Source organism: Apium graveolens, chromosome 2 (assembly GCF_009905375.1).
Source record: "Apium graveolens cultivar Ventura chromosome 2, ASM990537v1, whole genome shotgun sequence".
NCBI classification, from domain to species: domain Eukaryota; kingdom Viridiplantae; phylum Streptophyta; class Magnoliopsida; order Apiales; family Apiaceae; genus Apium; species Apium graveolens.
The window spans coordinates 251,171,860-251,189,124 of NC_133648.1; the positions used below are offsets into that span (position 1 = coordinate 251,171,860).

Here is a 17,265-nt window from a genome sequence, read left to right on the forward strand (position 1 = left end):
CTCCACTCGTGTTTACACTCATTCTCACAAGTGTATCACTCCTCTCATAGCTCCAAAATTCAGCTGCACCTGCAAGAAAAATCACCTTAGCCATCCTTAAGAAAGTCACAGGTGGTGCAATGGGAGTTCGCAAATCCCCGTCCTTGTTAAACTCGTCAGATGAATCTGAGTCATAATCTACATTTTTCTAGTTTCCCTTTTAGGGTTCTAGATTTGAATTCTGGGAAGGTAAACAATGATCCAACGAATTTAGCATAAAGATCAAAGTTCCTTCTAATGTCTGTGAAGACATTTCCTTGTGACTCATCAGGTAATATCTGAATCATCGTCAACAAGTTGCCGATCTGCGCCTATATCAGATCCACTATCCGCAGATGCATCCAGGTGATTTAAACCTGGGGAGGTAGACACTGACCACTGACATATGGCTTTTGGATCAGTATCCTCTCCTAACACCTGTAAAGGCAATTGGTCCATTAAAGAACCTTGAACAATCGAATCTGACCTTAAAATGGTCGAAACTCTTGTTTCCGTCAACTCCTCCTTTGTGTGTGTAACCTTTCCTTGTGCATCAAGAATTGTTTGTGTTTGAGGTGGTGACACTACATCGGATACCCTGGCCAACTGGCAAATTTCAATAGATGCACCCTGTTGAGAGGATGAATCTAGTAACTGTTTTTGTGCCTTTTCAGCCATTACATCTTTTTGAGAAGATGTATGGGGGTTAGCAGTTGTCTCGGTTTAAATACTACTCATCTTTGTAGGAGACAGAGCTGTTGGGTTGACTTCAGAACCTTCCTTATGTGGTGCACTAAGGCACTATCTCCCTCACGCTCATTCATACTATATTTTAGTGGTAAGAGAGTGTTGGTAGGTTCTGTTTCTATGTTTGTCTTTACAGTCTGGGTTAGATGTTGTGAGTTTTCAACCTCATGACTGTTAATGAAAGAAGGCCATTGGAGGTTGAACCTGTATCACAGAACATATGGCAATAGAGATAAAATATACTTAAGATCTATAATGAATGAAAATCATACATTTAATCTTTTGAGAGAAATGATGCACAATAGTAATTTCAAAAGATTTTAAAATGAAATAAGAAATCACTAATGTAGAAAGAAGTTTGATTTTCTCCTAAAACTGTTCGAGTGCACAAGTCTGTTTTTATGCCTAAAAAGATAAATGATTTGATAAGACACAGATTGATGACCTAGCAGTATTAGGAAGAGAAAGAGAGATTTGTCTTTCAATATGAATGAGTTTTTGTTAAAGTATTGATCACTTAGGGTAAAATCTAAGTAATTCTCATTCATGTCAAAAGCTCCATAATCTATCTTAATAAAATTATAATCAACAACATTGTTTGTTGAAAAATAATATTAATAAGAATGACTATGCTGCTAATTTCAAATTATAGTGAATCTTTCAGATATAACAACTTATATAAATTCACTAGAACTTAAAATCTCACAACTATCTGCAACAAAATATTAACAATATATCATTGACCGATACTTGTCAAGTACTTTAGATACCAATAATTATGTTGCATAATATTTTAATATAATTAAAAAAAATATTAATGAATTAAATACCAAATATCTATCAAAGAGATATCAACATTCAATTTCATATATCATACAACTGTTAACTTCTAACAACTGTACTACCTCAAACAATATTTACAATTACAGAAAATACAAATAAAAACTTATATAAATATAGCAAAAATACAGAAAATGTTTACAAGTTCAATGATAACATTACCAGCTTGCAAACAGCCATCTCGCTCAGTTGAACCTTTGCTGTTATCTCCAAATGTAACCACTGGGCCAGCTTTCTCAACCACATTTGATAACAGGGTTCTATCTCCGGTCATATGTCTTGACGATCCGCTATCAAGAATCCACACTACAGGTTCCACCTATTTAATGCCCTGCAATACCAATGGATTAAACCTTCTTCGGAACCCAAACTTGGTTGGGCCCGACATACTTGTAGAATTAACCTTTATCAGGAAAACAACATTCTTAACTTTAATGTTCTCAACTTTCTCAATGACTGGACATTTGACCTTTTAAACAGCCTTAACAAATTTCTGTTTAGGCTTAGGCACAAATGTCTCCTTTCTAGCCTTAGGAGGACTAGCAGTCTTAGACCTATCATGCTTCCTATTATTCACATGCTGACGAGGAGTAGTCTTATCACTAGAAACATGCTTACCATTAAAATAAGCATACATCAAATTAAAAGCACAAGACATACAATTAGTCTCAGTTGCTTTCACAACTTTGATTGGAACTTTCGACACACTTGGCTTGGAAACAACCTTCTCATTCGCAATATTTTCAGCATGTATTTCTTCTTGAATAATAAAGGAGGTCTCATCAAATGGTTCAGCAATTGATCCTTTATAGAGGGGTTTCTCAACAGCCTTAAGCACATGTGGTACTTCCCTACCTTTAGCATAGACATGAGGAGGGGAGTTTATGCCTAATTCTCCAATAACAACATTATAATCAAAACCTATTCCAGATGTTTGATTAACAGCTTGCTTACTGTAGAACTCTTTAGCCTTCGAACAAGAATTAAAGTAAGCTTTAACCTTAGTCTCAAGACCGGTGATCTTGTCTTTGAGAATAGTTTCGAGTTGTCTATAACAGTTAACTCTATTCTTTAGAAAAGATACCTGTTCTTTTAATTTGTCTTGATTAATGTGCACAAGTCTAAATTCATTGACCTCTTTCTCAAGGTCTTTGATCTGCTGACTTAACAGTTCATTATCATGACGAGCACAATCTAAGGAACCTCCTAGATGATAAACTAATTCAGTATCAGTAAATTTTACCTCTTTTCTTGACGATGAAGTATTTCCATCAATAGCCATAAGAGCAAGATTCCCAACTTCTTCATCTTTACTACCAGTATCATCCCAGCTTCTTCCCTTTACCAGATAAGCCTTTTCAGAGTTACTCTTCTGATTTGAATCATAAGAGTTCTTCCTTACTTGCTTTAGATTCCTGCATTCTGTAGCAAAGTGTCCCAACTCATTGCAGTTAAAGCATCGAATGGTGCTCCGATCAACCATCCCTGTTTTGTATTCACCACTGCTAGTGTTAGAGGATGAAGATCCACCTTTCTGGAATCTGTTGTAGTTGGACTTGTACTTGAACTTGGGATTTCTCTTGAATCTGACATTGGAGAATCTCTTGACAATCTGGGCCATTGACTCATCTTCCAATTGCTCCAGCTCTTCCAAGGAGTAAAAATCATCACCGGAATGATTTGTAGTAGGAGGATCATATTCTGCTACTAACACATTTTCCTCAGCCTTGGAAGACTGTACCATTCTCTCTGACTGTTGAGATTGTTGTTGTTGTTGTTGACCTTTAGCTACTAGAGCAGTAGACGTACTGACCACTCTACCTTTCCCGTATAATTCCTTCTGCTGAATCTACTCCAACTCATAGGTTTTTAACACACCATAGAGTCTATCCAAAGAAATCTCACTCAGATCTCTAGCTTCTCTTATGGCAGTGATTCTATGTTCAAGATGAGTTGGCAGTGTTAAAAGGAACTTTTTGTTTATCTCCCTGATTGAATAATATTTTCCATTTATGTTCAGGTTGTTGATCAATGCATTGTACCTCTCAAACACTTCAGTAATTCCTTCTCCTGGATTGGATTTAAAATGTTCATACTCAGAGGTTAGGATCTCTAACTTGTTCTCCCTAACTTCCTCTGTACCTTCATTAATCACCTCAATAGTTTCCCAGATGTGTTTGGAATTTTCACAGTTCATCACATGTCTGTTCATCAAGGAATCAAGGGAATCAACTAAAATTAATTGAAGGCTGGCATCCAAGGAGGCTTCTTCCTTTTCAGCAGGAGTAAAATCCTGAGGATCTTTTGCATAGGTTCTAGCTTTGGTAATTACAACATTATCTACTATAACCTCTGATTCAATAACCATCGGAATTATTGGACCCTTCTTTAACAAGTTCAGATATTTGGGATTTGCCACTTGTAAAAACAATAACATCTTCTTCTTCCACATAATATAATTTTCTTTATCAAATAGTGGAATTTTTACGGTTCCAACTTTTTGTGAAGTCATTATGAATTTTTGAATAAATAAAAATTCAAGGAGTTGAAAAATCACAAAAGTCTAGGATCTTGATTTGTTCATTTATCAGAAGGCTCTGATACCAATTGTTAGGTCTCAATATGTTTGTAGAATGGGGGGGTTGAATACAAGCTATACCGTTTAATAGAGTTTAATGCGGAACAAAAAATTGAAACAAAATTCAAGTTAAATAAAACTATTATTAAACTTGAAAGGTGTTACAACAACAGTATCGATTACAAGGGATTAATCTCAAATATATTATCACAAATCTAGAATAAATTCGACATGAACTTTTTCTATTTTTTGCAATAAAAAAGATCAAATGCTAGAAGCAATTTGAGATTAAGTTCTAGGGATTTTGATCCGCTAGATAGTTACACAAGAACAAGAGAATGACTTCTAGTGGTTTGGATTTAACTTTAAAACTAGAGATTGATAGTCTTGAAGTCAGCAGAGAGATGAAATGTTATGTTCTGCGGCTACTGTGTTCTTGGTTGGTTGAGTCTGTTGATTGACTGTGTTGAATATCTGTTGCTTGTCTTTAAATTTAATCAACAGAACTGAAATGAACTGGCAAGTCAATCTGTGAATTGGCATGACTTTCGGTGAGACAATCTCCTGAACTAGCATGATAATCGGTATGACTATCTCCTGAACTAGCATGACAATCAGTATGACTATCTCCTGAACTAGCAAGACAATCCCATAGCTAGTAGAACTTTCGGTATGACAATCAATTTGAACTAGCATGACTTTCGGTATGACAATCTGATTGTCATACCAGTTCAATTGATTGTCATGCTGAACTAATATTGAATATAAATTCAAAATCAATTCTAAAAATTAATAATATTAATTCAGAATTAATTAATCAATTAATTCAATTAATAAATAAATTAATCTTTGCAGATTTAATTTATTTTCTTAATTAAACTATATGACTTAATTAATTTATAGAGAATTAATACTACTCTTGAACAACAACTATTCTTTTAAAAATCTTCTGAAAATCACTGTCAATTATGAATCAATTCCACCACTTCAATGTTGACACTCGATGTACTGTCTGGTTCATGAGTGACTAACTTTCATGACGTTTCTTCATGTCTTGACTTTGATAACTTGATTTTCTTCAGATTAAATCCCTGTAATTATCTGATACCCTGACAAGATCTCTGTCACTTGATTAAATCCATAATCTTGATTTATATCATTGAGGCTTGATCAATTTATTGAACTTCTTCCAGTGAAGTAATTCCTCAAGTCTATAAATGAACATTATTTCTGAATCCTTTGACAGATTTTACTTTGTGAGATCTCTTTGACGGTAGATCCACTATTTACTTGTTACATTCTTATTTGAGTTGAGTTAAATCCTCGAATAAACAAATAGGCTATGACATATGCCTTTCACCCTTGACCCAAGTGCACACGTAATTCACATAGCACATAAGTACATAACTCATGTATCACATAATTCCTATCACATATGACTCGGTTCATCAAAAGGTTCGACTAGGTATGTTTAAAACTAAAATCGGGCCAAAAATAATATTTATCGATCAAAAATCGACTCAGAAGATTCAAAAATCAAACGGCCTTTCAATACAAAAGAAATTAGGTCTCAAAAGTATTTTTATTGAAATTGAAATATTTTTCTGAGTATAGCGGCGTTCGTGTCGTATTAAACGGACGAACGGTTTATTTATAAAATATCTTGTCCCAACACATAATTAGGTTTCGTATAAAGTACTTATATATAATCGATCGACGTTCCGATAGTCATTGGGTACGGCCTCGTATTTCCGTGATTTAATTTCCGAAAATCTGGCAGTACCTCCTTTAATTTTTGGCTAACCCGTCGAACATCCTGACGTCAAATCAATCAGAACCAAATTCAAACCAACTACAATCCAATTCCCAACCACCGATTTCAGTTCCCAATATTAATTCGCAAATTCACAAACACCAGTTAAAACAGTTCTCAATTAATACTCGCATTTTTATGTTTTAATTCGCATTTTATAAATTTTATTTGTATGTTATATTTTAAACCATAGGGCTCAGAAATATTCATCATAGCCCACCGTCGGCTCGCCATGGCTCATCTCCGACGGCGGTACAATTTACGGGTTTCCGATTATATCGGACATCCTACATAAATCTCACCGATTTATTAATAATTATTCCCGCACGATAAATTTTATTTCATGACAATTAACCAAATTATTATCCTGCATAAAATAAAAGAATTAAATCAATAAAATTTTCCAAAATCCAGAAATTAAATTCGAATTACTTCGAATTAAGCAACCCGAATCAGGTAGCCACACAGAGAACACGTGCCTACGTGCTGCAGTACAGGGGAGGGGGTCGCCTCGTTGGAAAACCCGGCGGCAACCGGAAAACACATCTGGCAAGGAAGCCGGGAAAATAATTAATAACACACAACACACGCACCCACGATAATAACATACACACACACACGCTATACACACACCAACACCAACTGTTCTATGAAGAAACAAAGTAATCAACAGAGAAAAAGGAAGTCAGGGGCGGCGATTTTTCCAAAAATAAGGGGATAGCACCGGACTTACCAACACAGGGCAGGAACCGAGATGAAAAAGGACGGAAAACAGAGAAAATATGGAGACGGGAGAGATGAAAGATACACAGGAGTGAATCGAGAGAAGAGGAGGAGAGACAATGAATTGAGAAGGAAAGAAACAGGTTAAACCCGACTGAAATAGCTGCCCCCTTTTATTTTATTATTTATGTCGTGATAACCCTATCTCGGACATCACAATTCAAGAATTTATCGAGCATTTAACGAATAAATAATTTGAAAACCCTCAGAAATATTTTTAAGAATCCCGAAGTAAATAAAACTAATAAATATAAAATGTTCATAAATTTTTAACCCAGCTTTGAAATGCAACTCGTATACGCATCTATCAATTAAACAAAACAATGCGTGGCTAAATTAAATCCAAAAAAATCCGCAAACAAATTGTAAAATTCTCGGAATATTCCAAACTTATATAAAATAAAATTTCATAATTTTTGAAGCAACATGGAATTAAATATTGATTTTACCATTAAATGAAATCATAAAATCATTTAAAGATAAAATCAAATAAAATATTGGTTTCTAAATTTTATAAATTCCTAAAAATAATAAATAAAATTATGAAGCAGTAGAAATAATTTTTGAGATAATTTTAGCATTTATAAGAATAAATATTCAATAAAATTATCTTAAAAACAAAATAATACCATACAGTTCAATAATAATTATACAATTAATCTTCGCACTCCACCAATCAAACATAATTAATAATGTAGCAACACATAGCTGACAGAACCATCACACCTTTTATTTATTTAATAATTTAATAATTACATTTACATATCGGATCTGAAAATGGGTTACTTAGCCCATAAGTAACTATATAACGATACGATTTTAATACCCGATATGGTTAATTATCAAAACTGAGCTTCCTGTAAAATACTTTATGCAAAAATAGAGTAATATTATCTCGCCTTCCGAGAATATGGATTTTAGCGGTCTATAAAATAATTAGCGTATCGAAAAATTTTACGCCGGGTCTCGTACGGGTCAAACGGTAATCCGGATTGAAAAAGTTAAAACACGGAAAATGTCCGGAATTACCAGATTCGGTTAGGATGGAGTTTTCGGAAGAGTTTTGGATTATAAAAACGTAAAGACGGTTGAAATTGGATGATTCCTGGTTTTATAAAATAGTTTTGTAATTATACAGAAATAATTTTTAATTTATAAATCCTTATAAAATCATATAACAATCCAAAAATTACCAGAAAAATACCATAATTATCTATATTTTATTCTAGACATATAATAATCAAAATACTCAAAGAATATCACATATAGACATTCGAAACATCACTTCAATTACCATATAATTCACCCAAAATTCACATAAAATCACATAAACAATTCCAAATAATAATAATAATATTTGAAAATATGGGATATTACACATAGTCACTTGCATCGCACATTATTTCAAAAGGTTCATCATAAGTAGGTGCAGTTATGATAGGTGCCGTTATCAAGCCCTTCTTTAAGCTCTCAAAAGCAGCTAGGTACTCGTCATCAAACTTGAATGAGACATCTTTCTCTAGAAGATTGCACAACGGTTTGGAGATTTTAGAGAAGTCCTTGATGAAACGCCGATAGAAACCCGCATGACCAAGAAAGCTGCAGACTCCCTTAACTGAAATTGGTGGATGAAGGTTTTCAATGACCCCCATCTTGGCTTTGTCCACCTCAAGACCTTTACTATAGACCTTGTGCCCAAGAATGATGCCCTATTGCACCATGAAGTGACATTTCTCCCTGTCGAGAACCAGATTGGTCTCAACACACCTTTTAAGAACGACGCCAAGATTTTGCAAGCACACATCAAAAGAATCACCGAACACAGAGAAATCATCCATAAACACCTCCACATTCTGACCAATCATGTCAGAGAAGATAGCCATCATGTATCTCTGAAATGTGGCAGGTGCACCACACAACCCAAAAGAAACTCTTCTGAAGGCAAAAGTACCAAACCGACAAGTGAAGGTAGTCTTTTCTTGATCCTCTAGAGCGATACAAATATGATTATAACCCAAATAGCCATCCAGAAGACAACAGTATTCATGCCCAACCAACCTGTCAAGCATCTGATCAATAAAAGACAGAGGGAAGTGATCTTTTCTTGTAGCCTTATTCAGCTTCCAGTAATCCATGCAAACTCTCCACCCCGTGACTATTCGAGTAGGAATGAGCTCATTCTTTTCATTAGCTACCACGGTGATACCTCCTTTCTTTGCACACACTGTACTGGGCACAAGAACTGTCAGAAATGGGATAGATGATCCCTGCATCTAGCCACTTGAGAATTTCCTTCTTCATGACTTCTTTCATGATTGGATTAAGCCTTCTCTGTTGCTCAACAGTTGGCTTGCTACCTTCATCTAGAAGAATTTTATGCATACAATAAGAGGGGCTGATTCCCTTTATATCTGTTATAGGCCATCCAATTGCCGATTTGAACTCTCTCAGAATTCTCAAAAGTTTTTCCTCATCACTACCGGAAAGGGCAGATGCAATAATAACAGGAAAAATAGATGTATCACCTAAAAAACCATACCTTAAGTGTTCAGGCAATGGTTTAAGCTCAAGTGTAGAAGATTCCTCAATAGATGGCTTGAGGCACTTTGGAGATTTGTTCATCTCCTCCAGTCCAAGAGATTCAAAAGGAATATCTAGCCTTCGCTTCCAAGAAGAAGCATTCAAATACTGCAATTGTTCATCACCTTCATCATCTTTGCTATCTAAATTCCCCCACAAGGCATTCTCTAAGGCATAAGACCTTAGCATTTGATCAAGTTCTGAAGTAACCACAGAATCGACCAATTCCACCTTTAAACACTCCTCATTATTAGTAGGGAATTTCATGGCATTGAAAACATTTAACGTCACATCCTGATGCAGTACTCGCATAGTGAGCTCACCCTTCTACACATCTATCAAGGTTCGACCAGTAGCCAAGAATGGTCTTCTTATCCTCCTCAAAATCAAGAATTATAAAATCAACAGGGAAGATGAGTTTGTCCACCTTGACCAAGACATCCTCCACAATGCCTCGTGGATATGTAATAGAATGATCGGCCAATTGCAAGGACATATAAGTAGATTTTGGATCAGGCAAGTCCAACTTCTTGAAGACATAAAAAGACATCAGATTTATGCCAGCTCCCAAATCACATAAACACTTTTCGAACGACAAGTTTCCAATGGTGTAAGGAATAATGAAGCTTCCAGGATCTTTAAGCTTCAGAGGCAACTTCTGTTGCAGCACAACACTGCATTCCTCCGTAAGAGCAACAGTCTCTAAGTCGTCGAGCTTCACTTTCTGAGAGAGAATACCTTTCATAAACTTCGCATAGCTAGGCATTTGTTCAAGAGCTTCAGCGAAAGGTATGTTGATATGAAGTTTCTTGAAAACTTCCAAGAACTTATTGCTTATCCAGCTTTTGCTTCTGCAGCCTCTTAGGGAAAGGAGGTGGAAGATATACCTTTTTTCCCCTGTATTACCCTCAGGGGGAGTGTTGACAATAGCTGTCTTTCTTGGTTCCACTTCTGCTCCCTTCTGCACTTCTTCTTCAGCCACTACTTCAACTTCTGGAACTGGAGATTTTTCGGGGTTTGCAACCTTCCCAGACCTCAATGTGATCACCTTGACTTGCTCTTTAGCTTCCCTCTTTCCTGGCACTTCAGTATCACTAGGTAGTGTACTAGGTTGTCGATTCAGCAAGGCATTGGTAATTTGCCCAATTTGATCCTCTAAGGTCTTAATAGAAATCACTTGGGTCTTGCACATGAGCCTCAACTCCTCCAATTCAGATTTTTCATTAGACGGTGGTAGCTGCTGAAGTTGGAGTTGTTGTCTTGGTGCATATTTCGGTTGTTGAAAACCAAGAGGGTTGTATTACTTAGTTGCATAATGCCGATAAGGCAGTTGCACCACATTCTGAGTGTTGCTCCAGCTGAAGTTAGGATGATTGCGGTTGTCGGGATGATAAGTGGCCGGAGCTGGTTGTTGTGACCTCTGAAAGTTGTTCAGGAACTGAACTGATTTACTAGAAATAGCATATTGCTCCGCCTCATGCGCACCGGCACAAAGCTCACAAACACTAGTGATCTCATTAACCCCAAAATTAGCCAAAAAATCCACCTTCATCGTCAAATCCTGAAGCTGAGCAACTATAGTAGTAGTTGAATCCACTTCCAGAATTCTTGCTACTTTGCCTTGAGGCATTCTCTGAGTTGTGTCCAGGTATTCATTACCAGCCATCAGTTCAATCAATTCATAAGCTTCATCATAGCTTTTGGCCCATAAGGCTCCTCCTAATGCTGCATCAAGCATGGGTCTAGAAGTTGCACCCAACCTATTATAAAAGTAGTTAATAATCATCCAGTCAGGAATCCCATAATGAGGACACTTTCTAAGCATCTCTTTGTATCGATCCCAAGCTTCACACAGAGATTCTCCAGTTTTCTACACAAATTGCGTGAGAGCATTCCTGATTGTAGCAGTCTTTGCCATAGGGAAGAATTTAGTGAGAAACTTCTGAGCAAGATCTTCCCAAGTAGTAATGGAACCTTGTGGTAGAGAATGCAACCAACACTTAGCCTTATCCCATAGAGAGAATGGGAAAAGCCTCAGCTTAATAGTATTTTCAGTAACTTGAAAGTGTCACAAATCTCGATGAAATCCCTGATGTGCATGTTGGGATCTTCTATAGGAGAACCCCCAAAATAAACTAAATTTTGTATCATCTGAATCGTGCTTGACTTGATTTCAAAGGTGTTAGCCGTGATGGCTGGCCTGATAATGCTAGACTAAATATCATTGATCTTCGGCTTAGAATAGTCCATCAAAGCCTTAGGATTCGCTGCTTGATCTCCCATTATGACTGGAGCTTCTTCTTCAACTTTATGCTCAACAAAAACTTCTTCAACCTTCTCTTCAACAAGAACTTCTTCAACTACTTCCTCCACTTTATCCAGTGTTCTCTTACGAGATCGAGAACGCATATGCATACACGCTCTCTAGAGTACCTGAAATAAAACAAGTACCCAAGTATTTAACAATATCCGAGTCAATGAACTTTAACGACCACTAATGACAAACACATAAACTAAAAATTAACATTGAGTCCGCAGCGGGGCCAAAAACTTGTTAGGAAGAAAACATGCGTTAATATTCACGCAAGTATACGCGATTGCAAGTAATATAGAATTAATTCTAGTTCGTTCCCACAGTGACTGGTTTAAGTTAATTTTAATTAATGTACTTACGCAACAATGGTATGGTTATTATTCAATGCTAGGACGAATAACAAATTGGTTTTGTTTATAACTAAGATATTAACTAACATGCAATTAACTAAGAGATTAAAAGGTTGAATTACTTATATAACACAAACATGAGATTCTAACTTCATTACTACTTCATTCAATAGCCTTTTTGTTCTTAACCTTAGTATAGAATGGTGATGATAACTAATCAGACAACACGAAACTAGTAAGCGCCAACTTTCGTTGTACGAATATCCTACGACTAGACATCCACAAAAGAGATAAAAGCTTAACAGACACCAATTATATTGAGACCTTATATGTCTATAGAATTGGGCAATATAAAGGTTTAATGCATAATTTATCTGTCGTGATTACATAGGGAAAGTAAGATGGTTAAAATTACCTACGAATCATGCATATTTTATACATGAACCTATGCTAGCATGGCAAGTTCTAAACCTCTAAATTCACTGTCGCTTCATTAGAGATTAACACGCTATCTTATAAGTTCGCGACACTCATAAGACGAATAAGCACAACCAATACTAGGATATCATACAATCACCACACACTATGGTATCAAAACATATTAACTACTGAAATCCATAAGTAAATCCGCTAGAGCCCCACGATAACGATTAGCCCATAAGCGAACTCATCATCACTGTGGGTTCCGATGAAAGCATGGTGTTAGGTCACACAACACTGTAGAAGGGGGTTGAATATAGTGTTATTACAATCAAATCGATCTTGAACACAAGTAATAGTAAACATATATATTCAATATAATAAAATCTGTTACAATGGAACTGTTCTCTCTGAGTGATGAAAAAATATCACTAAGAGCTGCTAGGTTACAATGTATAATCTTCTCGATAATGATAACACATATAGTGTAAACCCGAAGTCTGTGTTTATATAGTACACAGTTACAAGATAACTTCTAATTGATATGGAATATAATTCTGTCTCCAAAAATATATCAATCAGATATCTTCTACAAGTCTTCCAGTCTTCTAACTCTTTCCATGCATATCTTCTTTTGTTTTAGTATTGATCTTCTACTATAAATCAGCTTCCTTCCTTAACTGTAAGTCCTCCTGCACTTAAGTTCTGATATAACCTTAAATTCTGATATGAAGTTCTGACTTTCAGTCACTCCTGATTCCAATAAGTCCTGATTTGTCCTGTTGTTAAGTTCTGAAAACTAAACACAAATCATATTAGACATGACATCTCAAATATATTTAACAATCTCCCCCAACTTGTAAATTATGCAAAATATACAAGTTAATAGATTTAATGATGTCAAAAATATTTAAGTACAAATGCAATAAGAGTTTAACTAGATAACTAACTACAACTTACAGTCCTTGTAGCTTTTACCAATCTCAATGTGTCAATCTGAATCCATGATGATTCTTGACAAAGTGTGATATCAACTTTTCTTCTTTAATCTTCAGGACTTGAGAGAGTGTAGTCTTGACTTGCTTCATCTCTTCATTCTGACTTCCAATCTGGTAGATTGAAATCCTTAAAGCAGAGATATGGTTTCTTTCTAAACCATCATTCAGTCTTATTACCCTAGGATGAGAAGAATCTTCATTGTAGCACAAACATTTCTCTTTCAATATCTTTTAAATCTTAGCAAAATTCTTCTTCATTGGAATTTTACTTCCATCATCTTCAACAATATTAGGAACGAATTTTGTAACTCTTGAACCAGAAATTCTTGCTTTATCTCTGATGGTCTTCAATATGAACTTTGACCATCTCTTGGTAATATCAGACTTTACCTCTAAAAGGTAATGAAATAATTGAAGTTCTTTCAGTGATTTGTTTAGCACGTCTGATTCTGTCATTTGATATGTCCTTTCATCTTCAAGAAATAGAATTAGATTTTCTTTCACATTATGCTTGTTATGAACATCCAGTACCACTTGAACATATATAACTTTATCAAGATGTTTCTGTGTAACATCTTCAAGAGGTCTGTCAGTCAACATAAATGGATCTCTAGTAGCAACTTCAACTCCTATTTTAATCTTAGCTTCATCAGAACCTAGCCCAGCCCTGTCTCTTGGTTCTCTAGCATTTAACCCAATAGTCATGAATGTAGACAACAATTGGCTTTTCTTTGGATATGATGGTTTGACATTTTTCCACAGAAGTTTCTTTTTATCAGATACTTCTATTTTATCTAAATCAACTTGAGCACTGTCAGAGGTTGACTTGATGACTTTATCAGAACTTGATGTTTCTTGATGTTCTTCACTCTGAACAACTTGAGCCTTGTCAGAGGTTGTCTTTGATTCTTTAGAAATCTTCTTTCTTTTCAGAGTTTGAACATCTTCATCTTCAGCAAGGTTATCATCAGTAACTTGAACCATTTTGCACACTGGATTTATCATAATTTGAGGAATTTTCATCTCCAATGGCTTGGTTGGTTCATCAACTTTTCCTTTCCCTTTGTCTTTCGGATCAATCTCAGATTGTGATCTAGTCTTGGCTTTAGATGCCTCAGTTTGTGACTTCTCCTTGATCACAATGCCTTTTTAGGCCTTGGAGGTTTCTTTGCAACAGAAGCTTTAACTTTAGATTTTTCTTTTCTGCTTTAAATCTAGCTTCTTCCTCCTTGAGATTTTCTAAATCCATTCCTGGATTATGCTTCAGAAATAATCTTCTAGCAATTTCCTCATCAAGTGTCTGAATCTTGGGATCCTTGTAGTAGACAGTAGTCTTCTTTCCCTTGAGCTTCAGAGTTTGCATGAACTTTTGAGAATCTTGACTTCCACGTTGTATCAGAACATCAGGTTTTGTCAGACTTTGCTCATCAGAACTTGATATCAGATTTTGAGTTTCAGTACTTGCTATCAGATTTTGAGTTTGAGCAGCTTCAGAACTTGTCTTCTTTCGAGTAAAAGATTTTCTTGCATCAGTACTTAGTTTCCTTGAAGAAACCTTGTTGCTCTGCCCTTTACTTTGAACTTGACCTCCACCCTTGCTAGGGTTTCCCTGGTCATCGGCTTCATCATCTTTCTTCTTTAGTAATTGATCATTTGAGCATTTGGACTAAACTATCTTATCCCCCTTTTTGGCATCATCTGATAGTAGGAGTGAGAGAAGAAGTTCTACTGAAGATTGAATATCATTCAATTGAGCCTGTTGAGAAGCTTCATTGGCCAGAACCTCAGAAATTTGGGCCTGTTGCTTCTCTTGAGTTTTCTCAATTGCTTCTACCTTTTCAGAAATAGGTCTGATAAACCTCTTTTTGTCAAGCTTGGTCTCCATTTCTAGCTTATCAGCTTTTTCTAGAAGCTTATCAACCTTTTCTTGAGTTTCACAGTGTAAACCTTGAAGATTCTTGGTAGATAGAGCAGTGATCTTGAGCTGTGTCTTGACATCAGAATTTATCACAAGCTCATCAGCTTTAGCAATGTGCTCTGTCAGAACTTTAGAGCTTGGAATGAAATCAGTTTCATTCCAATTCTTGGTCCACCCTACACCTCTATGAGTATCCTCCCAAGGAACAGGTGTAGCTTGCTCAACAAACTTCTTAACCAATGCTTCCTTTCCCAGAATGGGAGCTGGAGTATCAACATAACCACTGTCTTCAGAACTTGAAGAATATTCATTATGTTCTGACAACACTAGAGTGTGTGATGAAACTGGAGATTCAGCAAGAACTTTATCTAAATTCTGAGCATCAGAATTTATCTCCAGATTTGGTGTAGATGGTGTAGATGGTATGTCAGCATCAATATTTAAGATAGGAGAATGAGTTGGAGATTGCTGAGTTTCTGTTGGTGGAGCTTCCTGATAAAGAACATTGAGTATATTCAGATTGTGAATATCTATTTCAGAATTTGTAGCTTGTTCTTCAGCATCATCTGTAGCTTCAATAGGAGAGACATGAGGTGTTGCCACTGTATCAGGAACAGTGTCTTGGTCTTTAGCTGTAGGTGGTAGAGATTCAATGATAATTGACTCTTTTGAGATCAGAGATTCCTGATCTCCTTCCTTAGCTTCAGTTGTATCCTCAGATGTAGGCTTAGCATTATACCTCTTTGCCCTCATTTTATTCAATCTCCTTGCCAATGAAGGAGTTGCTTTAGCAGCATAATTTAATGATCTATTTCTCTTCAAAGTATCAGAACTATGAGCTGCAGTTTCTTTCTGAGAAGTAACATTCTCAGCTTTAACTGTCACAGGTTCTGATGCATGAACCTGTGCTTCCTCTTCACTATGTAACTCAGGATTGTCAATTCAAATTCAACATTAGTTTGTCAAATCATTACAAATTATTAATAACCATAATTTTAATCAAAACATTCATCAAGAAATACAGTTCAAGTGGACGAAGTAAAGATTAATAGGTTTCAATGAGAACATTCACATTCACATAATACGAGATAAACAAAGACTGAATCTTGCAATCAAAAGAAATTTCATTAAAATATCCAAAGAGTACATTTCATTAAATTTATAGATTACATGCAAAAGATTACAAGATAATCCTAGTCTTAGATAGTGAACATTAACAACCTAAGTCTCAGAAGGAAAGCTATCAATTAGTTCCTCCTGCTGCTGACAAAAAGCACTGCAAGAAGGATGATCCGTTCTTGCTGAAGAAAAGCCTCTCTCCGTTCTTCTTCCAAGCGATTAAGATGCAGTTGATAGTGTAATAACCTAAAATTTTGGACTAAATGACATTTTTTATGAATAGTGATTTTGCTTTGAAATCCTGATGAATAGTAACCTTGCTGATTGTGGAATATTATCAGACCACCTTATATAGGAGTTCTTTTATGAAAATTCGGAGTCCGTATTAGTGTTCACTGATGAAAATAAGTGTATGTAAAGGTCGTCAGAATTCGATTTCGGACACTTTGATTTTTCCAGAAAATCCACCAGATACCGAAAGAATTGAGTACAAGGTAACATGATTAGAATGATTTAAATTCAAGGATTATAAGAGAGGATCATGAAAGGAATATAAAATATTGAGAAAGGTTAGGGGAACCCAAGTAATTAGATCCCGGATATGATCCCTCAAACGACAAACGAGAACAAAAGTTAAGCGAACCGTATAACAGATAAGCGGTCATTAGCCAAGTAATTAAGGGTTAATCAAAGAGGCTAGTGGATGATGATGTCATCACACCAACAAGGAGATGACATGTGTTAACTAGATGACACAAGCATGGTGACATAAGCATGACAAGGGAAG

General features: G+C 35.8%; 1 non-coding gene across 1 annotated transcript; it reads left to right on the plus strand.

Annotated features, from left to right (window-relative positions):
- Positions 1-11,155: 11,155 nt before the first annotated feature.
- LOC141709118 (small nucleolar RNA R71) lies at positions 11,156-11,262 on the plus strand. Its single transcript, XR_012569711.1, has one exon. It is a non-coding gene; the product is annotated as a small nucleolar RNA R71 (small nucleolar RNA).
- Positions 11,263-17,265: the final 6,003 nt, after the last annotated feature.